We start from the raw sequence: 9,503 nt of genomic DNA on the forward strand, positions 1-9,503 counted from the left end.
AAACGACAAAGAATGAGTGCAACAAAAGAGATGGAACGATAGAGAACCAATAACAACGATTGTGATAAAATTATAGAACTGACAGCACAGTAGCAAAAGGAGGACAGTCACACTGTGTAAATCAGATAGATATTTATATATTTCTATAGTTATAACGATGACTGTAAATAGGAAAGACTGGGGGAGACTTTTTTGAAACAACTGTGACTATAGGACAGTAGTGTTTTTTTAGGAGCATATGTGTCATTCCTAAATATAGCAGCATTAAAACAGTCAGTCCAACAGATTGACAGTCAGTGAGAGATCAGACAGTTGAAGATATGAGGTTTTATACGCTGCTTATGGTTTTGCAGACTTACAGTATAGGAGGCCTTCTCTCACACACACACACACCCTCATTGACCTCTAAAACTCCCCCCCTTTCTATCCCTCCTTTCCTCTCACCCACCTGTCCAAAGTGCACAGTGATAGGGACGCCGTTCGTCCCAGGTTCGGGCGCTGCTGTCCTTTCCGTCTGTGGAGGTGGGGCGACCCGGCAGTGGTGCCCTCCTCCCCGGTGCCCGTTCCTGTGCCACCAGTGCCCACTGTCGAGGAGTAGCCATTCTCTGCCAGCTCCTGGAGGGGCACAAGAATACGGAGGAGGTTGGCGTGACTGGAGGGGGTATTGGTGGTGATGGTCCCCATGCAGGGAGAGGGGAGTGGAAGGTCGAGGGAAGAGGCCCTACAGGGCTATAGTGGGAGGGGGGGCATAGGTGAGGGGTACGAGGGTAGGGACGGCCAAAGCAGGATAAAAGGAGGGCCAAATAGGGGTTAGAGGGGCAGATAGAGGATATAAGGAACAGAATATGGCCATATTTGGAGAAAGGGTGTGAGAGAGGGAGGGAGGGAGAGGACCAATATGAAGGAGCAGAATTGTAAAGATGTAAAGTTGGAGGGTCAAGTTGAGAGGTGAGAGGTCAACATAGGATCAAATTGAGAGTGTCAAGATGAGAGGTTAACAGAAGGTCAAGTTGAGAGGGTCAAGTTAAGGGGATCAGGTTGGATAGGTGAGAGGTCAACAGAGAGTCAGGTTGGAGAGATAATCACACAGCGGAAGGAAGAGTGACAGCCAGGTGTGGGAGAGGAAAAAACATCAGTGAGTGAATTCTGTCGTCCATTGAGTGGCAGCGCATTTGTGTGTGTCTGTGTGTGTGTCAGTTGTGTTCTGTGAAGTTGTTCTTCAGGCGGTGATTTGGACCAAAGACAGACATTGATAAAGATGAACAAAACCCAAACGCTGAACACAAAGAACTAGGCACCTTTTGTTTTAGTCGGCTCTTGACTTCCTTTATCCCCATCCTGGCATGATCTTTAGCCTTTGGAGGGAAAACACACAAAGGGTTATTTAGCAGATTTAGTTTCTGTTGATGTCTGTAAGTCAGGAGTCATCTTGCGTTCTACCTTTAAAGGGGCTATCAGCAGTTGCTACATCCATTTTTGGACTCTGTCAGAGTGACCATCAAGATCTTGGTCACCTCCCTGAACAAGGCCCTTCTCCCCCGATTGCTCAATTTGGCCAGGCGGCCAGCACTAGGAAGTGTCTTGGTGGTTCCAAACTTCTTCCATTAAAGAATGATGGAGGCCACTGTGTTCTTGGGGACATTCAAAGCTGCAGAAATGTTTTGGTACCCTTCCCCAGATCTGTGCCTCGACAAAATCGGACAATTCCGTTGACCTCATGGCTTGGTTTTTGCTATGACATGTACTGTCAACTGTGGGACCTTATATAGACAGGTGTACCTTTCCAAATCATGTCCAATCAATTGAATTTACCACAGGTGGACTCCAATCAAGTTGTTGAAACATCTCAAGGATGAGTAATAGAAACAGGAAGCACCTGAGCTCCATTTTGAGTCTTACGTAAATAAGGTAGCTGTTTTTTATGTTTAATACATTTGCAAAACCATTTTAAAACCTGCTTTGCTTTGTCATTATAGGCTATTGTGTGTTGATTGATGAGGACAAGAAATAATTGCATCAATTTTAGAATATGGCTGTAACGCAAGTAAACGTGGGAAAGGGGAATGTGTCTGAATACTTTCTGAATGCGCTGTACATACACTCACTGGACAGTTTATTAGGTACACCCTTCCTACAGACAGTGAGTCACATGGCCATGGCTTGCTTTATAAAGCAGGCACACAGGCAGAGACATTCAGTTACTGTTCGTTTGAAAGTTAGAATGGGCAAAACGAGTGACCTAAGCGATTTTGAGCGTGATATGATCGTAGGTGTCAGGCGAGCCGGATCCAGTATCTCAGAAATGGCCGCCCTGCTAGGCTTTTCACGCACGACAGTGTCTATGATTTACCTACAATGGTGCGAAAAAAAAACATCCAGTCAGCAGCAGTCCTGTGGGCGAAAACAGCTCGTTGATGAGAGATATTGAAGGGAAATGGCAAGAATTGTGCAAGCTAACAGGCGGGCCACAAACATACAAATAACAGTGGTGTCCTTGTCACGGATAGGCTTTTGCGGCAGACGACCACACCGGGTTCCACTCTGATCAGCTAAAAACAAGAAGAAGCAGCTCCAGTGGGCACGCATTCACCAACAGTAGACAATTGAGGAGTGGAAAAACATTGCCTGATCCAACGAATACTATTGCGGATTTGTCAGGATTTGGCATAAGCAGCATGACGCCATAGACCCCTCCTGCCTGGTGTCAATGGTACAGGCGGGTGGAGGTGGTGTACCGGTGTGGGGAATGTTTTCCTGGCACACGTTAGGTCCCTTGATACCAATTGAGCAACAAACGTTTCCGACACCTTGGAGAATGCACGCCCCGAAGAATTCAGGCTGTTCTGGGGGCAAAGGGGGGAACGACCCAGTACTAGATGGGTGTACCTAATAAACTAGCTGGTGAGTGTATATAACCATTGATTCTTGAAGAAAATAACTTACAGATGCCTCATGAGCTTAGTTCAACGCTTGTACTCCATCAGATCCCAAAATATAAGCTTGTTTTACGCGATTGTTTGTAAACAATGTAATTGTAAACAAACACTATATAGCTTCAAAACATGGTTAAAACTATAATTTGAATATCATGGATGGTCAGTCCTTGCATCCAGAGCTGTCTATTAATTTGAGAGTGGTTACATTTCTCCAGCCACATCCCTAAGCTCATTACCAAAACCAATTTGTTATTGTTTGAACTGCAGATGGCCCCTTGGCGAGAGTTAACAGTGAAATATTTTGGGAGTGTCATGGTGTAATTGTCATGATAGAGGGACACTTACAAACTTATAGACAGTTTTCATGGCCGGGTTAGCCTTGGTCCTCACTGTGTTAAAGATAGCACCGCCCCCTTTCTGTTGGAGACAAAGCCGTTGTTAGCGGCGCAGCTAACAATTACATGGCAACAGTCATAGAAATGTTGCCATTGTTTTCTACCATAAAAAAAATCCCTAAACTTTTCTCTCTCAGCATGTGAGAAATCAACGGTTTATTTACTCATGTGACTGTGTTAAATATGGGCACTTTTATGGGGTGAAATGTAGGACCTACCTTTACTGTGAATAGCCACTGGTGGTAGTTTTTGTCGCTGCCTTTGGAGTTAACACAGAGGAGAGGTCACAAGGGTGAAAGGTCAACGTCTTAACACAGTGGACCATTCTATATTCTATAGAGCAGTGGTTCCCAAACTGTGGGTCGGGACTGCTTTTTCACTGATCAACCCTTAAGGTGGGTTACGACTCAACAGACACCGTAATTGGTGGGTCGCAAAGCAAAACATTTTGGAACCCCTGCTATACAGATTGGTAATGGGACATGAGTTAGGACCACTGACTTCTCCACTGCCCTAACCCATGTCCCATTACTAACGTCTATAGCAGTGGAGGAGTCAATGTCCCTAACCCATGTCCCATTACTAACGTCTATAGTAGTGGAGGAGTCAATGTTCCTAACCCATGTCCCATTACTAACGTCTATAGTAGTGGAGGAGTCAATGTCCCTAACCCATGTCCCATTACTAACGTCTATAGCAGTGGAGGAATCAATGTCCCTAACCCATGTCCCATTACTAACGTCTATAGTAGTGGAGGAGTCAATGTCCCTAACCCATGTCCCATTACTAACGTCTATAGTAGTGGAGGAGTCAATGTCCCTAACCCATGTCCCATTACTAACGTCTATAGTAGTGGAGGAGTCAATGTCCCTAACCCATGTCCCATTACTAACGTCTATAGCAGTGGAGGAGTCAATGTCCCTAACCCATGTCCCATTACTAACGTCTATAGCAGTGGAGGAGTCAATGTCCCTAACCCATGTCCCATTACTAACGTCTATAGTAGTGGAGGAGTTAATGTCCCTAACCCATGTCCCATTACTAACGTCTATAGTAGTGGAGGAGTCAATGTGTCATGTCTTGTTATGTCTGTTCCTGTCCTTTCTCTTCACTCTGTCTCTCTCTGCTGGTCTTTTTAGGTTACCTTCTCTGTCTCTCATTCTTCAGCTGTTCTACATCTCCCCTAACTAGCTCATTCACTCTTTCACACCTGTTCTCTCTTCCCCCTCTGATTAGGTCTCTATTTCTCTCTCTGTTCCTGCTACTTTCAGTGTCTGATTCTTGTTTGTGTTTTTCATGCCAGAAGCAAGCTGTCGTCCCGTTTGCTTCCACCTTGTCCTATCCTGTCGGAGTCTGCCTGGCAGGTGCATCCTGCATTATACTAACGTTCTTTTTGTTCCATTGACAACGTTGGAAGAGGATTTATGCCATTCCTGTTTTTCATTAAAGAACTCTGTTTTCTGTTAAAACCGCTTTTGGGTCTTCACTCAAGTACATAACAGAAGAATCAGACCAAGAATGGACCCAGCGGCTCCGGACCCTTTTCACTCCCGTCGAGATCCAGGGAGCGATGCTAGGCAGACACGAGGAGGAATTGTCTGCTGCTCGACATGCCGTTGAGACCCTGGCCGTCCAAGTCTCCGACCTCACAAGACAGGTTCACCAACTCCACCTCGATCCACCGCCCACTTCCAGGGTTTCCGAGTCTCCGGAGCCCAGGATCAACAACCCGCCCTGTTACTCAGGGGAGCCCACTGAGTGCCGCTCATTCCTCACTCAGTGTGATGTGGTGTTCTCTCTCCAGCCCAACACTTACTCCAGGAGCGCAGCCCGCATCGCCTACGTCATTTCTCTCCTCACCGGACGGGCGCGTGAGTGGGGCACGGCAATCTGGGAGGCGAGGGCTGAGTGTATTAACCAGTTTCAGGACTTTAAGGAGGAGATGATATGGGTTTTTGACCGTTCTGTTTCTGGGGAGGAGGCTTCCAGGGCCCTGTCTTCCCTATGTCAGGGGAATCGATCCATAACGGATTATTCTATTGAGTTTCGCACTCTCGCTGCCTCTAGTGACTGGAACGAGCCGGCTTTGCTCGCTCGTTTTCTGGAGGGTCTCCTCGTCGAGGTTAAGGATGAGATCCTCTCCAGGGAGGTTCCTTCCAGTCTGGACTCCTTAATAGCTCTCGCTATTCGCATAGAGCGACGGTTTGATCTTCGTCGCCGAGCACGTGGAAAGGAGTTCGCGTTCTCCGTTGCTCCCTCTCCACATCACTGCCACCTGCCGCATCACTGCCACCTCCTCCGCCGGCTCGGATGCTGAGCCTATGCAGCTGGGGGTATCCGCATCTCGGCCAAGGAGAAGGAACGGAGAATCACCAATCGCCTGTCTCTACTGCGGCTCCGCTGGTCATTTTGTCACCTCATGTCCAGTAAAAGCCAGAGCTCATCAGTAAGAGGAGGGCTACTGGTGAGCGCAACTACTCAGGCCTCTCCTTCTGGATCACGCACTACCTTTCCGGTCCATCTCCGCTGGCCCGGTTCATCTGCTTCCCTGCAGTGCCTTGATAGACTCTGGGGCGGGCTGTTTTATGGACGAGACCTGGGCTCGGGAACATGACATTCCTCTCAGACAGTTAGGGGAGCCCACGGCCTTGTTCGCTTTAGATGGTAGTTCTCTCCCCAAGATTCAGCGTGAGACGCTGCCTTTAACCCTCACTGTCTCTGGTAATCATAGCGAAACCATTTCTTTTTTAATTTTTCGTTCACCTTTTACACCTGTTGTTTTGGGTCATCCCTGGCTAGTGCGCCATAACCCTTCTATTAATTGGTCTAGTAATACTATCCTATCCTGGAATGTTTCTTGTCATGTGACCTGTTTAATGTCTGCTATCCCTCCTGTTTCCTCTGTCTCTTCTTCACAGGAGGAGCCTGGCGATTTGACAGGGGTGCCGGAGGAGTATCACGATCTGCGCACGGTGTTCAGTCGTTCCAAGGCCACTTCTCTCCCTCCACACCGGTCGTATGACTGTAGTATTGATCTCCTTCCGGGAACTACTCCCCGGGGTAGATTATACTCTCTGTCGGCTCCCGAACGTAAGGCTCTCGAGGATTATTTGTCGGTTTCGCTCGACGCCGGTACCATAGTCTCCTCCTCCTCTCCCGCCGGAGCGGGGGTTTTTTTTGTTCAGAAGAAGGACGGGTCCCTGCGCCCATGCGTGGATTATCGAGGGCTGAATGACATAACAGTTAAGAATCGTTATCCGCTTCCTCTTATGTCTTCAGCCTTCGAGATCCTGCAGGGAGCCAGGTTTTTCACCAAATTGGACCTTCGTAACGCCTACCATCTCGTGCGCATCAGGGAGGGGACGAGTGGAAGACGGCGTTTAACACTCCGTTAGGGCACTTTGAATACCGGGTTCTTCCTTTCGGCCTCGTTAACGCTCCAGCTGTCTTTCAGGCACTAGTTAACGACGTTCTGAGAGACATGCTGAACATTTTTGTTTTCGTTTACATGGACGATATCCTGATTTTTTCACCGTCTCTCTCGATTCATGTTCAGCACGTGCGACGCGTCCTCCAGCGCCTTTTGGAGAACTGTCTTTATGTGAAGGCTGAGAAGTGCACTTTTCATGCCGCCTCTGTCCCTTTTCTCGGTTCCGTTATTTCCGCTGAGGGCATTAAGATGGATCCCGCTAAGGTCCAGGCTGTCATTGATTGGCCCGTTCCTAAGTCACGCGTCGAGCTGCAGCGCTTTCTGGGCTTCGCTAATTTCTATCGTCGTTTCATCCGTAATTTCGGTCAGGTGGCAGCTCCCTCACAGCCCTTACTTCTGTTAAGACGTGCTTTAAGTGGTCCGTTTCCGCCCAGGGAGCTTTTGATCTTCTTAAGAATCATTTTACATCCGCACCTATTCTTGTTACACCTGACATCTCTAGTCAGTTTGTTGTTGAGGTTGACGCGTCAGAGGTGGGCGTGGGAGCCATTCTTTCTCAGCGCTCTCTCTGACGGCAAGGTCCATCCTTGCGCGTTTTTCTCTCATTGCTTATCGCCGTCAGAACGTAACTATGATGTTGGTAATCGCGAACTGCTCGCCATCCGCTTAGCCCTAGGCGAATGGCGACAGTGGTTGGAGGGCGACCGTTCCTTTTGTCGTTTGGACTGACCATAGGAACCTTGAGTACATCCGTTCAGCCAAACGACTTAATGCGCGTCAGGCTCGTTGGGCTCTGTTTTTCGCTCGTTTCGAGTTTGTTATTTCTTATCGTCCGGCTCAAAAACACCAAGCCTGATGCTTTATCTCGTCTCTTCAGTTCTTCTGAGGTCTCCACCGACCCCGAGGGGATTCTCCTGAAGGGCGGTTGTCGGGTTGACTGTCTGGGGAATTGAGAGGCAGGTAAAGCAAGCACCGCTCACACTCCGTCGCCGCGAGCTTGTCCTAGGAACCTTCTGTTCGTTCCCGTTCCTACTCGTCCGGCCGTTCTTCAGTGGGCCCACTCTGCCAAGTTAGCCGGCCACCCCGGCGTTCGGGGTACGCTCGCTTCCATTTGCCAGCGTTTCTGGTGGCCCACTCGGAACGTGACGCGTCGATTTGTCGCCGCTTGTTCGGTCTGCGCGCAGACTAAATCTGGGAACTCTCCTCCTGCCGGCCGTGTCAGACCGCTTCCCATTCCCTCTCGACCGTGGTCTCACATCGCTTTAGATTTCATCACCGGACTGCCTTCATCAGCGGGGAAGACAGTTATTCTTACGGTTGTCGATAGATTCTCTAAGGCGGCTCATTTCATTCCTCTCGCTAAGCTCCCTTCTGCTAAGGAGACGGCTCAGATCATTATCGAGAATGTTTCCGAATTCATGGCCTTCCGTCTGACGTCGTTTCCGACAGAGGCCCGCAGTTCACGTCTCAATTTTGGAGGGAGTTTTGCCGTTTGATTGGGGCTTCCGTCAGTCTCTCGTCCGGCTTTCATCCCCAGTCTAACGGTCAAGCCGAACGGGCCAATCAGACTGTTGGTCGCATTTTTACGCAGTCTTTCTTTTCGTAACCCTGCGTCTTGGTCAGAACAGCTCCCCCTGGGCAGAGTACGCCCACAACTCGCTTCCTCGTCTGCTACCGGTCTATCTCCTTTTCAGAGTAGCCTCGGGTACCAGCCTCCGCTGTTCTCATCTCAGCTCGCCGAGTCCTGCGTCCCCTCCGCTCAGGCTTTTGTCCAGCGTTGCGAGCGCACCTGGAAGGGGGTCAGGTCGGCACTTTGCCGTAATAGGCGCAGACTGTGAGGGCCGCTAATAGCGTAGGACCAAGAGTCCTAGATATTGTTGCGGTCAGAGAGTATGGCTCTCCACTCAGAACCTTCCCCTTAAGACAGCTTCTCGCAAGTTGGCCCCGCGGTTCATTGGTCCGTTCCGTATTTCCCGGGTCATTAATCCTGTCGCAGTGCGACTTCTTCTCCAGCTATCTTAAGTCGCGTTCACCCGGTCTTCCATGTCTCCTGTGTTAAGCCCGTTCCGCGCCCCGCTCGTCCCTCCCCCCATCCTTGTCGAGGGCGCACCCATCTACAGGGTCGCAAGATTTTGGACATGCGCCTCGGGGGCCGTGGTCATCAGTACCTAGTGGATTGGGAGGGGTACGGTCCTGAGGAGAGGAGTTGGGTTCCCTCTCGGGACGTGCTGGACCGTTCGCTGATCGATGATTTCCTCCGTTGCCGCCAGGTTTCCTCCTCGAGTGCGCCAGAGGCGCTCGGTGAGTGGGGGGTACTGTCATGTCTTGTTATGTCTGTTCCTGTCCTTTCTCTTCACTCTGTCTCTCTCTGCTGGTCTTTTTAGGTTACCTTCTCTGTCTCTCATTCTTCAGCTGTTCTACATCTCCCTAACTAGCTCATTCACTCTTTCACACCTGTTCTCTCTTCCCCTCTGATTAGGTCTATTTCTCTCTCTGTTCCTGCTACTTTCAGTGTCTGATTCTTGTTTGTGTTTTTCATGCCAGAAGCAAGCTGTCGTCCCGTTTGCTTCCACCTTGTCCTATCCTGTCGGAGTCTGCCTTACAGGTGCATCCTGCATTATACTAACGTTCTTTTTGTTCCATTGACAACGTTGGAAGAGGATTTATGCCATTCCTGTTTTTCATTAAAGAACTCTGTTTTCTGTTAAAACCGCTTTTGGGTCTTCACTCAAGTACATAACA

The 9,503-nt window shown here is 49.2% G+C and overlaps 1 long non-coding RNA gene across 1 annotated transcript; it reads right to left on the bottom strand.

Moving 5' to 3' along the window:
* Positions 1–531: 531 nt before the first annotated feature.
* Positions 532–3,947, bottom strand: LOC135537462 (uncharacterized). Its single transcript, XR_010455224.1, has 4 exons — positions 3,550–3,947; positions 3,282–3,353; positions 1,299–1,355; positions 532–615 (listed from the first exon to the last, which is right to left on the bottom strand). It is a non-coding gene; the product is annotated as an uncharacterized LOC135537462 (long non-coding RNA).
* Between the last annotated feature and the right edge of the window lie 5,556 nt (positions 3,948–9,503).

This window comes from Oncorhynchus masou, unplaced genomic scaffold (assembly GCF_036934945.1).
Source record: "Oncorhynchus masou masou isolate Uvic2021 unplaced genomic scaffold, UVic_Omas_1.1 unplaced_scaffold_7857, whole genome shotgun sequence".
NCBI classification, from domain to species: Eukaryota; Metazoa; Chordata; class Actinopteri; order Salmoniformes; family Salmonidae; genus Oncorhynchus; species Oncorhynchus masou.